This window comes from Chlorocebus sabaeus, chromosome 23 (genome assembly GCF_047675955.1).
Source record: "Chlorocebus sabaeus isolate Y175 chromosome 23, mChlSab1.0.hap1, whole genome shotgun sequence".
NCBI classification, from domain to species: domain Eukaryota; kingdom Metazoa; phylum Chordata; class Mammalia; order Primates; family Cercopithecidae; genus Chlorocebus; species Chlorocebus sabaeus.
The window spans coordinates 38,377,293-38,391,376 of NC_132926.1; the positions used below are offsets into that span (position 1 = coordinate 38,377,293).

The 14,084-nt window shown below is 37.4% G+C and overlaps 1 pseudogene; it reads left to right on the forward strand.

The window, feature by feature from the left end:
* Window positions 1–5,100: 5,100 nt before the first annotated feature.
* The window catches only part of LOC119627926 (TNF receptor-associated factor 4 pseudogene), a 45,023-nt pseudogene continuing 36,039 nt past the window's right edge, over window positions 5,101–14,084 (forward strand).

A 14,084-nucleotide genomic window follows, 5' to 3' on the forward strand; every position in this document is an offset into this window, starting at 1 on the left:
GGACTTCTGCCCAAGTTGATACGATGATAACGCATGTTAGAAATGCGTTTAACATAACAATGGTGTGCACAACACATTTGAGCATTTATCCATGAGGATATGTGATGCTGACAAATTGAAGGCTGGTTCCAATTTGCTTGTGGATAGACACAGAAGACTAAGTCCAATGCAAAAGTGCAGAGTAAACATTTGATAAATACGGTCAAATGAATCAACCAATGAATGAACACAAAACAAGTTGAACCATACATATGTAGAGAAAACACCATAGAAAGAATCATCTAAGCTCTCTTCTTGGTCATAGATTTATCACATCATCAACAATTTATTTCATCAACAATTTATTGCATCAACAAATGAAACAGTAAAATGAATCCAAACTTGCTTTGTACACCTGAAAAAATTACTGGCAGATAAAGGTATCTCAAATTAAAAAAAAAAAAAAGGAGACAGAAGTTTTACATCTTATATATGCAGGTCCTGATTAAAAAATAAGAAAACAGACTGAGCACAGTAGCTCATGCCTGTAATCCCAACACTTTGAGAGGCTAAAGTGGGAGCATCACATGAGCCCAGGAGTTTGAGACCAGTCTGGGCAACGTAGTGAACCTCCATTTCTATTAATTTAAAAAAAAAAAAATAAGAAAGCAAAACAAAAACATTGCTTCATCCAATTAGAACATACACTGAAAAACAAAAGGATGTCAGGCCTAAGTTTGGATTCTTGCTCCATCTCTTCTGTTTGCTTCAGGAATGTTACTTAACTCCGGTGAGCCTTTTTCCTCATCTTTGAAATGTGACACCCATACTTATTTGGAAGTGAATTAACCTAGTACATATACTAAGTAAGCTCATGAAGGTAAAGGCCTTGTGGGTTCTTTTCACTTGATACGAATTTTCTATTTAGATTCCTTTTTCTTCTTGGAGTATGTACAGTATGTTTGCTGCTGACTATAAAGTAATGTGCTCATGCCATTTTTGAGGATAAAGGAGAATTTATTAGGTTGATCAGAGGAGCATGCAGTAAGAATATAATAAGTACACTGACGCCAAGAAAAGGTTTCTTCTTATCCGATTACTGCTCTTGTTTTCTTTGGACATTTCATCTCCAAATCCACCTCACACCCACATTAAACAGTCTTCTGGAACATAGATGCATGAAGGGACCTAATAAAGGTTTGATCTTTTTTGGTTAGGTCACTTCTTTCCCCTCTAGAAATTTATCTCACGCTCACTATGTGCAGTCCCTGTACAGAAGCTTTTATTGTTCATTTCCAGAACGCAGACATTGCCACACTGATAGGTGGGTTCAGACCGCCATGTCTATCAACTCATCATTTTCTTGGAGCAGACAGTCTTGGATGGCTTTAAAATAAGGCTGAGAGATCAATCATAAGACCATAAAGAACAGTCGCGGTTTTCTTTTGGCAAGAGCAGCAATTCCCGAACTTTAGTCATTTTAATGTGATGGCCATGATTTTTGTCACATCGGCACACCAACTCATCTTTATGTTTTGATCATAGTTGCTTAATGCGTCCTTAATATTGTTTTAAAACACCTCCTCTTTTTACCCAAAATTATTTAAAATGAAAGTTTATATTATTATTTTCATTGTTAAAAAAATCACCATAAAAAGAGAAATTTTTAAAGTATAAATTCTAACTAGAAGGCTGTCTAAGATTCTGAGCTTCTGACCTGCTTTTCTTAAAGATGGAGTTTATGAAGTGTAAAAGATATGTGTTAAAGATTTGTAGCTCTGAACTTAGACTTTCTGCTTGATGAAATCAGCATTGAGAAGGAATTGAAAAGGGAATCACTTCCTCATCCTGTGGGTCAAGAAGATGTAATGCTTTATCTAAGGACTGTCAGTAATGAGGAAGTGCCTGTTATAGGGGGGTGCTAAGGGCAACCCCATTTCTCTGGTTATAGGGATCTGCAACCTCAGTGGGGCCCAAGACGAGTACATTTGGGTCACGGCCAATATACAGAGAGAGAAAGAACACACACCTTTTTGGTGAGTACCCTGTTACGTAGATATTTCACAAATATTGGTTCCCTGGAAGCCCCTCCCACCTTCCCTCTCATCCTTGTAAGTTCTTCCTCACATCCCACCTTAATATAAACAATAACCAGTTATTACTGTGGGTTCCCTATGTGCCAAGCAGTTTCATGTATCATTTCATTCAATCTTCACTACACTTTAATCATTTTATGACTGAGGAAACTTAATTTATAACTGAAGCAACTTGCCCCAAATTGCCCAAGGGCAGGGATCTCTTATGATTTGGGGTTCTACCACCAAGATATAATTAGAGATAAGGATGTTATTTAGCTAATTAAGTCAAATAGACAAAACAAACCATTTACCTCAATTATCTGAATTTTGGCTCACCATTCTTAAAGTTTGGCTCAGAAATTATACTCTTCTAGGAACAGTTTTGTTTTGTTTTTGGCTTGGGTAATCTGGCTTATTGCCTCGGTTTCCTCATCAGTGACTACCACAGTATTGTTCTCAGAACCATTTCATAAATATACATGGAGAGAGGAAGTAAGGGAGAAAGACAGAGAGAAGGGGAGAGGAGGAGGTCAGGAGGGAGGGAGGAGGATGCCTCTTTGTTAGCAAACCCACTGGACGTGTATTCCTGAGAATGGAGCTCTGCACCTAATGATTGCTAATAAGCCTCATCACCTTTGGTCACTTCCCCTACTATAGATGGTTCACTGTGTTTCTGTTACCCTCAGCCCTGAAATGGAGCTCACAGAATTGGCCCTAACCTCCTCACATGGCTGTGACAATCTAATGAGTGTATGTTTGCAGAAGTATTATACCCATAAACACGTTGCTTCAGATGGGATTCTTCCTGGTGATTTAACTGGGTGCTCTGCCCTCCTAGGGAGCTGCAGCTTTGCAGGACTCTCTAGAACTATAATGACAGCCTGCCATCACTTTAGGGATAATACTAAGTAAGAAACTCTTGATCCTATCTAAATTCTCCATGCCTTGTATGTGCAAATGTGAAAAGCCAGAAACACCATTCCCAGTTCCATGGTCTATTAATAATATTCTTTCAGCTCCAAAACAATTCCATCGTTCTGAATGAATTTAACATATCCTTGCTCCATTATTCAAATTCAAACATCACCTCCATGAACAAAACAAAACAAGACACATTTGCCAAAAACAAAAACATGTTTTGCCTCAAATTTCTCGTTTGACAATTTTGGGGGTAATAATTAGGTGAGTAAATGTCTCAGCTGCCTAATTCATTTTGCTTATATGTGTGAGCATCCATAATATGGTTATATTTATAAACTATAAAGATGTTTCTGCTATATCTGAATTTTTAAAAGTCAGTACCTGCTGAAATTCTGTCCTATTTGCAAACAAGAACGTTTGGCCCCTCACTTTTCCATTTAGCTTAAAAAATCTCATAAGTATCTTAATAAATATAGGGTTGACGCGGTTCTCATACATTTATGGGCATGTTATCACAATAAGACCTTTATTTCCTAGTTATAAAATATTTTTAAATTACCCTTTGAACTGCCACTCAGCTTATGGAGTCTATGACAGTTTTTTGTTTTGTTTTGTCTTCAAACTGAAGCACTGAACCGACAACAGTCACGGGCTTGTTGAGTTTAGATTTGTCTCAACTCCTTTTGTCAATGTCAAGTAACTTCTACAAGTGTGCCAAGATGTTTAGTTCTGTTGCCTGCAGGTTAACTGCATGAGTCCCAAAGTCTTCAAGACTCAGGGAAATCTGTGATTGTAAGAAACAACCACCCACCCCCTAAAAAACTTTTCCACCTGGAAGACTTCTGACTGAAGAGTGAAAAGGATATCTCTTAGGGACTAGGGGAGATGTACCAAAGCAACTAAGAGTGGAGATACATTTTAAGGCTATCTTACTGTATAAATCAACATGAGGTTTTGCACACATAACTGGAGTTGAATACATGACTACCCACCTGTACCCCTGAACCCATCTATTTATCCCCCATCTCCAGAGCTACCACCCTTGTTCAAATACTTTCTTGGAGAATAGCAATAATATCTTAGTTGTTCTCCCGACACCAACCCTACCCTCCTATACTCCAGTGTTCACACGGCAGCCAAAGTGATCTTTGAAAACACAGAACTGATCTTGTCACTTCCCTAGCTTAAGAAAGAAAAGACAGTGATTTCTCAAAACTCTTCAAAGTAAGGCCAATGGCCTCAGCATCGTGCCCTCTGACCTGGCTGGTTTCATCATACACCGCTCCCCTCTGGCTTCTGTGCTCCAGCCTCAAACTCCTGTGCACTTGGTAAGGAGTCTTTCTCCCCTCTTCTCCACCTATATGGGAAGCAGTGGAGTGTGGTTAAGAGAATGGGTTCTGGAAAATAATAGGCAGGGCTGTATTGAGTTACTACATGAAAAGTGCTTAGAGTCAACCCTGATACCTAGTCTACACTCAGTGATAGCTGTTTCAGGAGCTTACTCAACTTTCAGCTTTCAGCTGAAATAGCACTTCCCTTGGGAGGCCATTCCAACTCCCGCAGGCCAAGCCTAGACAACCTATTAGGTACACTCACAACTTCTTCCACTTCTTTAAGGTACTTGTCACAATTTGTAGTTATGTGTGACTATTTGATTGATTTCTGTCTCCCCTGCTAGGCTATAAACTCAGCGAGGTCAGGAATCATGACTATTTTGTTCACCATTTATCATATTCTGAGCATTTAACTTGGAGCCTATAGTCTACTGTGTGTGTGTGTGTGTATATATATATATAGAGAGAGAGAGAGAGTTGGGGTCTCACTGTGTTGCCCAGATTGGTCTCAAACTCCTGGCCTCAAGCAAACTTCCTGCTTTAGCCTCCCAAGTCACTTGGATTACAGGTGTGAGCCACCATGTCTGGTTAGTCAATATATATTCATCAAGGGATGTTGAAGGAATAAAAAGTAGATGGATGGATAGATAAATGGATAGATGGGTGGGTGGGTGGGTGGGTGGATGGATGGATGGATGGATGGATGGACAGATGGATGAGTATATCTGGTGAAGTGTTAAACTAGGTAAGATAAAGCCCCAAAAAGAATATTAGAAATCTAAATAAACATGGATCTTGTGGAAATAAAGACAAATGTAGGGTGGTACAGAAGAGAAGAAGGAGAGTTATCTGAAATTTTCACAGATATTTACTTTCGGTGAGAGGGAGTGCTCAGGCTGAAGCTTCCTGGTAAGCAAAAGGAGGACGGTCTTTAGCCGAAGCCTCACAGCATAATGCTAAAGAGCACAGACTCTGACACCTATCAGGCCTGATTTGAATTCCAGCTCCACTGCTTCCAAGCTGTCCACAGAGAACATGTTATTTCACATCCCTAAGTTCCATTTTTCCTGCTTTAGAATTGGGTAACAATAATGCCCTCCCATGAAGATATTAGGAGGCTTAATTGAATTTTGGAGGTAAAGTGATGCCCTCAGTGCCTTGAGCATAGTCATAAGAAACTGCCACCCCAAGCTCAATCTTAAAATCCTCAATGGAGCAACACAGTTCGTACTGCTGTGTTGTAAGGGGCAGGAGGAGTTGCAAGTGAACCACAATAACCTTGCAGAAAATCTGCTTCTGCTTCTGCAAGATGGGACACACAGCAGCCATATCTTACAGGGACAAGTTGCTCCATGTATCTTGCGCCTAAATTGCTATTCCTCTTCTTCTCACCCCCTATGATGAACCCTGGATCCTTAAGGGCTCAGCTGATATTTTCACTGTTGTCAAAACTAACTTCTTAATTACTTGAATTACTGTAACTTGAATTTTTTCAAATATGTATAATTTCCCAGAGACCACTAATTTTCTTTTCATAAAATAAAGTCCTAAAATAATCTAGTTGTGTCCTTTCCCCATAGGCCTTACCAAAAAAAAAAAAAAAAGAGAGAAAGAAAGAAATATGTACTTTTGAAATTACCTCATGTCTCCTGGATTTCCTCATTCAGCGGCAAAAAAAAATTTAATAATGGACCCAGCACAATTCACAGGGAGGGGAGGAAAATCTGCCACCCCAGTCCTCAAGGGAAGAGACATGAAGCTGATCGCAGGTGAAAATTTAATCTCTGCCTGAGGTTCTAAAGAAAAGGGGGTCTGAGCTGATTGTTCAATTACACACTCAGTAAGCACATGGTTGTGTTATCCCTGCTGAAAAAGGGCAGTGAGCCAGGCTTTCATTCTTGTGTTCAACATATGGGAGACTGCAAAGACCACACAGATGGCAGACGACACAGAATAACCCACTTCACAAAGGCAAAAAGTGAGTTTCTGTCTGGTGGTAACACAGATTGGGTGATTGTGGCTGGCAGGCCCAATTAGTTGTAGGTTTGATATGGCCGTGGGGAGTGAGGGGCCCAACCATTGATTTCCATAATATAGACAGCTCTTAGATTTTACTAGAAATTATCCCAAATCTTATGGGAATATCTGTACTTGTGAACACACAATTTCCTCCATAAAATTCAGATGATTTCAGATCGTTAGTGATTCTGTACTAAACTAGTTTTCTCTGGCTAAGAACGCTTTTTCATACCCCTTTTACTTTCTCTTCCTTTTCTTCACTGGCGCTAACATTGACTTTTTTCAGAAGCAGTTTTCCACAAAGAAATCGAATCATTTTTTATTATTTCTTAAGAGTCGTGGCACATATCGTGAGGAAGGAACAATGAAACCATGCGGAGATGGGGATACGGAAGGTGGGCAGGAGGCTAGGCTCCTTCACCCACTAGACCAGACATATGAATACACATCAGGGGAAGAAAAGGAAACGAACTTTATTGATATCTACCCTTTCCATGGTATGATGAGAGTTCCTTTCATGTCATATAGTCTTACTGCAGAGTCTAAACTCATAAACACTGTTCTTTATAGGCACTCTGCAAGGTTTGACCTTATTATGCCCATGTAATGACACGAAAACTGAGACCTGAGAAGGTCAAGAAGAAAAATCTCTTAGCCATGAGTAAGGTCTTTATGGACCTGTTCTATAAACAACAAGAAAGCATGGTGACATTTTGCTTCATGGCAACAACAGGTCTCAACCACAGATATGTATGTATCAGAGTTACTTAGAACTTCTGAAAATGAAGGTGTCCATGCACTGTTCCTGATCTACGGAATTAGAATACATCACCTTAAAGGCTAGTCAGCAATTTCATTCCGTAGATAATCCCGCTAATTATGAAGCATAACTCATTTATCTCATTTAATTTTGCAATGACCCTTAAGGGAACTACTCTTAGGATTCCTATTTTATTGATGAGGAAAAAGGTAAAGAGAAGTCTAGGAACATGCCCAGTGTCACACAGGAAGTGATGAAGGCAGAATTCAGACCCAGGTTGTTCGTGCCTGAATTTTTCCCACTACATATTCATTGTCTTTCCAACATTCAGGATGCTTCAAAAGACCACAGGGCTTTTGATGCCCAGACATTTCTACTAGTTTTCCAAAATCTATTAAAAATGGGGAGGGAGGAGTATCTATGAATATAATTAATACCTGGTATTTCCATAGTAATTTTTAATTTAAAAGGACTATGTATTTATTATGCTATTTAATCCTCACAACAACCTAGAAGGAAAACGTTATTTTTCTTATTTTACAAACAGAAAATTAAGCCTGGGAGGGATTAGATAATCTATCTTGGATCCTACAGCCAGTGAGTGATAAGCCCTGGATTCAAACCCAGATTCTCTGCCTCCACAACCCTCCCCGCCTTGGCCTTACTAATAATTCTTGGACCTCAGAGGCAGCCTCTTTCTTTTCTCTGCCTTTCCTGCCTTGCCACACAGTCTTTGTGTTTCTTTGTGCTTCCTGATGAAGGATACAAGTGCGAGTAGCAAGAGCTTGATGCCATCAGCCTGTGATCTGGACAATCTGATGCAATCATCTTTCTCACAGCATCCTCAAGGAATAAATCATAGGAAAGAACTGCTGGGCTTTTTGTTTGTTTTAAACAATAAGAGATGTTCAAGTTGTTATCAGTGTTCGAGCTTTCTAATCAGCCTAAACTGTCTCCTCTATAATACATGCTGACCTTCTAGACTGATAAACCTGCATAATTATTGACATCTGCAAAAGTTAGTGTTTGCATATTGTGTTAGGGACATAGTTCTGACAACATCGGGAGCAGCAAGTATTAGAAATCATTACAGGCAGGCTGTCTGTGAGAATGGTACTTTCTATTGTACCAGGCAAATGGCAAACAGATGAGTTTATATCAAGGCTAGAAATAAATTTAGGTTTTCTCTATATACCTAGCCTCCAGATCGAGCCAAAACAGCAATTTTTGTTTTCATCAACTAGAGCAGACAGTCTCTTAGGGGTCACAGCTGGTTTATTTGCCATGTCTGTGACAGCAATAGTGCCAGCAAATGCTGATATACATCATTTAAATGAAAGCATACGATCTTGGTGTTATTTGGTGAGGCCTGTCATCAAACTAAAAAGTTAAAAATCAATCAACTGTTTCTTTTTATATGTCATATCAAACCAAATAGCTCCACCACTTTTTTTAATCAGAATTATTTAGCTTATAAATTTGACTACAACCAAATGTTATGTCTGATTTTAGTTCACTCATTTAAAACTATTGAGCACCTACTATATGTAAAGTATTGTGCTAACCCTGAGGTTATAGTTAAGAATAGCATAGGTGATAGTTCCTGCCCTCATGGGGCTTATATTCTAGAGACAGACAGAGAAGTAAATTAGTAAAATAAATCATTTCCTTGAATATTCAGGGAGGGCCTTTCTGAACAGGCAATAGTTGATCCTGCACTGAAGGTTAAAAAGAAGCTGGTTATGTGATAATCAGGGAAAGAGCATGCCAAAACACAAAAGCTCCAAAGCAAGAGCTACTCAGCCTGTTTGAGGCACAGTAAGGAGGCTAAAATAGCTGTAAGGTGATTAGCCAAGATATAAGGATGGTATGGAGTAGGGGTGAGAGAAAATGGGGATGGTGAATTTAGAAATGTAGACAGCGACCAAATCGTGTCAGGCCTTGCATGAGTTGTCAGTAAAAATTTTGGGTGACAATGATGACATTCATCCTGTGACTTCCTTCCACCTTGCTGAGCTCATTCAGTTATCTGTGCCTTTGTCTACTTCCTCTACTTCCCTCTAACACTATGGAGGCACTGTTGGGTCCTCCATGACTCCTTGGTTCTTCTCCTTGGAGATGACCAGTGTTTTGTGGGTCAAACACTTCTGGTGTGGAAGGACTTTAGGACACCAGGCAGTGCTGAAGGTCAGAAGAAAACCTGACTCTATCATTTTCTCTAATGGGAAAAATGCCTACAAAAGTGTTTTTTCCCCTATCAAGTTTGATGGAGATGTGACCCTTCCTTTTGAGTAACATGGCTGATAAGTACAGAAATGACACAGCTATAAATACGTATTATTTGGCTAGATGATACAGTGGTGATTGCTCTCCCAAAATGAGATAAAAATAAATTACATTGGATTTGGCAATATTGAGTTTTATAGAATCTCTATAATTGAATAAATTGGTCAAAATCCAAAGAACCCTGGGATAGAGGTAAGTATTTACTCTGATTCCCCCAACTCTTTTCCTGGCCAAATTTTATCATCCTTCAGGTCTCAGCCCAATCAGTAGTCATTTCTTGGAGAAATTCTACCTTACAACCAAAGGCTGGGTTAGTTGCACCATATTCTCTTTTTTTCTGTTGTTATAGTTTTGCCTTGAAAACACTTATCACCACAGTAACTATAACCATATATGAATACCTTTATTGTTCTCATTAGACAGAGAAAGCATGGACTATGTCTGTTCTCATTCACACATGTATCTGACAAATATGAATAAAGTGCTCACAGTATGCCAGTCAGTGAGCTCAGTGATGGGGAACACATAAGTCACTGTTCTTATGGAGCTCACGTTCCACTTGGGAGGCTCAGTTGCCACTTGGACTATATTCCTTCCCCCATTCTTCTTTTCCTTCTTCCCTCTTCCTTTCTTTCTCCTTTCCTTGCTTCCCTTCTACCATATATTTAAGGAACACCTGCTCTGCCCCAGGCACTTAATTAGCTGCCAGGGATGCACGGATGAGCAAGACAGTTCAGCAGTCTATGGTTTAATTTGTAGTATATTATTTTTTGGTGGGGTACAGAAAAGGAAATAGATATTGTTAGCTTGTGTTATATAATTTACAGTCAAGCCTCACAACTAAACTTAACATGGAAGTATTTATCATCCTCATAGAGTATAGGTCTTCTAGTCCCACCCCTTGAGGAAAATGAAGAATGTTACTAGTGCCAAGATATCTATAGGAAATACTAGGCAGGCTAGCAATAACTTGAGAGATTTCATTCACCTTTTATAGACAAATAGCCACAGAAGAGACGGATTAGGTGATGTCTCCCACCTTTCACTTTTTAGCGAGACTACAGAGGAAAAACAAACAAATCTCTTCTTAGTTCAGCATTGTACGTCTCCCAAGTTCCACACCAACCTCCCCTGCCCTCAACAAAACACATTACCTCCCATACACTGTGAGAGGTCAATGGAGTAAACATCATATTTTTAGAAACAGGCTATATTAGCCAGCCACTGCAAAATCTCTTCTTTTATCCTAGGAGGCTCCATGAAATCTGAGTATCTTGTAACTCAAGAAATACTGTGATCCTCAGCACCATCCATAAGGACTAATGGACTTGAGCTTGATAAATTTCAGGGGCCAAGATGCCTTAGCCAAGTCCCGATGAATAGATTCTAATACCTAGCATTACCTATACCTTACAAATAAGCTTAAGCATTATTTCCTCAAATTTCCATCATTTGCTTATCACTGTCATATTATTTGTCATAGCTGTTTACCATCTTTACTATTATTTACTAAATATTTTTCTTAAAATTGACTCAACTGTTTAGACTTCAATTGACTTATTTTAAAAAGAAAATGATATTACATATTAAAAATTGAAAATGAGTATCAATCATAAATGGAAGGTTAGTTGCATAGGTATTAGAATTAGCAGGCAAGGACACTAACTGTTTTGACAACTATATCCCATTTTTAAAGATGTCAGGTAAAGTCAAAAATAAATGTGTATATACATATGTGTATATGTATGTGTATATATATGTGTGTGTGTATATATATATAGAGAGAGAGAGAGCAAGAAAAAGAGAAAGAGAGACAGAGACAGAGTCTTGCTCTGTTGCCCAGGCTGGAGTTAGGTGACACAATCTCGGCTCACTGTAACCTTCACCTCCCAGGTTCAAGTGATTCTCCTGCCTCTCCTGCCTCAGCCTCCCAAGTAGCTGGGATTACAGGCATGCACCACCACACCCAGCTAATTGTTGCATTTTTAGTAGAGACGGGGTTTCACCATGTTGGCCAGGCTGGTCTTGAACTCATGACCTCAGGTGATTCACCCTCCTCAGCCTTCCTAAGTGCTGGGATTACAGGCATGAGCCACCAGAGCTGACCAGATAGTTTTAAAAAGAGCAAATTCAAACTTCTAGAACTGAAAAATACACTATTTAAAGTAAAAAACATACTAACCAGATTAATGACAAATTAGACATTGCATAAGAAAAGATTCATAGACATTAAGACATAGCAATAGAAATAATATAAAATAAAACAGTACCGATAATTTTTAATTAAAAAAATCTAATAGCTATAGGACAATTTTAAGCAGCATAATAAAATGTGTATTTGGAGGCCATAAAGGAGATGAGATGGAGAGAGGATAGAAAAGAATATTTGAAGAAATAATGGCCTTAAATTTTCCAAATTTAATACAAATCGTAAAATTATAGATCTCACAAGCTCAATGAAACTATGCTAGGGCATACCAGAATAAAATTTCCGAAAACCAGTGTTAAAAAGAAAATCTTAAAAGAAGCCAAAGGAAAAAGAAAGACATAATACATAGAAAGCAACAAGGATAAGGATGTCAACATATTTCTCATTGCAAGCAATGCAAGAAAGAAGACAGTGGAGCATCCTCTTTAAAGTATTAAAGGGACTACAACCTAGAAACCTGTATCAAGGAAAAATAACCCTCAAAAATGAAGGTGACATAAAGACTTTTCCAGACATACAAAAGCTAAAAGTATTCATCACTTGCCCTACAAGAAATATTACTGGAAAGTCTTCAAGAAGAAGAAAAACTTCTGGAAATGTAGAAATGTGGCTTTACTGAAAGGAATGAGGAGCATTGGATTTGGTAAATATCTGATTTTTTTTGTTTTTTTACTATTTCACTTTCTTTAAAATATAACTGACTGATTAAACAAAAATAACAATGTGGTATTGGGTTTATAATGTATATCTATGTAAGGCAACAGTAGCAAGGGAAGAAATGGAAGTGTACTATTATTGGTGAACTAGTATAATGTTATTTGAAGTTAGAATGTGATAAGTTAAAGATGTATATTATAAATCATAAAGCAAACACTAAAATAACAAAGTCAAGAATATGGCTAATAAACCAACAAAGATCAATTAAATTATTTTAAAAATCCAAAAGAAGGAAGAGAAAGAGAAAAATGGAAAGAAAGAACAGATAACACAAATAGAAAATGAACAGCAAGACAACAGATGTAAACCTAACCACATCAATAATTACATTAAATGTAAATGGTCTAAATATATGCTGCCTACAGGAAAGGACTTTAATTATAAAGATACAAATAAGTTAAAAGTAAAAGGATATTAAAATGTACTATGTTAACCATAGTCAAAGGAAAGCTGGTAGCTATAGTAATATCAAAATAGATTTCAGAATAAACAAAAGTATTGCACGTAATTCTATTAATAATTTAAAGAGGTCAATTCATCAAAAGGATGTAACACTTTTAAGTGTTTATACATCTAGTAACAAAGTTCAAATGAAGCAAAGAAGAAGTACACATATCCACATATGTCTATATTCAGAGGTTTCAAAACCTCTTCCTCATTAATTGATAGAATGAGTAGACAGAAAATCACTAAGGACTCATTTGAACATTATCAACCAACTTTATCTAATTGACAATTATAGAGCACTTTATCCAAAATCAGCATAATACAAGTTTTTCTTAAGTATACATGGTACACTTACCAAAGTAGACCATATTCTAAATATATAAGTATCAACAAATTTGAAAGGATGCAAGTCATACAAAATAACTCTCTGACCACAATGAAATTAAAATACAAATCAGTAACAGAGAAATCTCTGAAAAATCCCCCAAATATTTGGAAACTAAATAACACATTTCTAAATAGCCCATGAGTCCAAAGAAAAATCAAAATGGAAATTAGAAAGTATCTTAAGCTGCATGAAATTGAAAATACAACATATCATGTACACAAATACAAAATATGTGGAATAGCACATAAGCAGTACTTACAGGAAATTTTGAGCACTAAATATCTATGTTAGGAAAGAAATAAGGTCTAGTATCAATGACATTGATTCCATCTCAAGGTACTAGGGAAAAAAAAGCAAATAAAACCTAAAATAAGCTGAAAAACTAAAGGTTAGAGCAGAAATTACTGAAATAGAAAGTAGAAGAAAAATAGAGAAAAATCTATGAAACTAAAAGGTGGTTCTTGGAGAAGATCAATATAGTAATTTTTAGCCCTCTAGCTAAAATGATCAGAAAAAAAAGCAGAAAAGACACAAACTACCAACATCCAGAATGAGAGAGGTGACATCACCGCCTATTCTATAGATTTTTTTAAAGGAGTGAACATTATAAACTTTATGCCAATACATTTGATAACTTAGATGAAATAGACTAACTCCTTGAAAGATACGAACTATCAAAGTTCACTCAAGAAGAAGTAGATAACCTGTATACTTTAATACCTATTAAAGAAATTGAATTTATGATCATAAATCTTCTCACAAACAAAACCCCAGGCTCCAATGGTTTTACTGGTGAATGCTAATAATGTAGGAGTTAATAAGAAATTATTTAGGTAGATAGTGAGGGTAAGGAAGTCCTTGGTAAGGTTTCCTTTAAAATAAAAAACACCTCCCAAATCATTTCTTTTCTAACAAAAAGCAGCCTGTAAAATCGAGCTGCAAACAT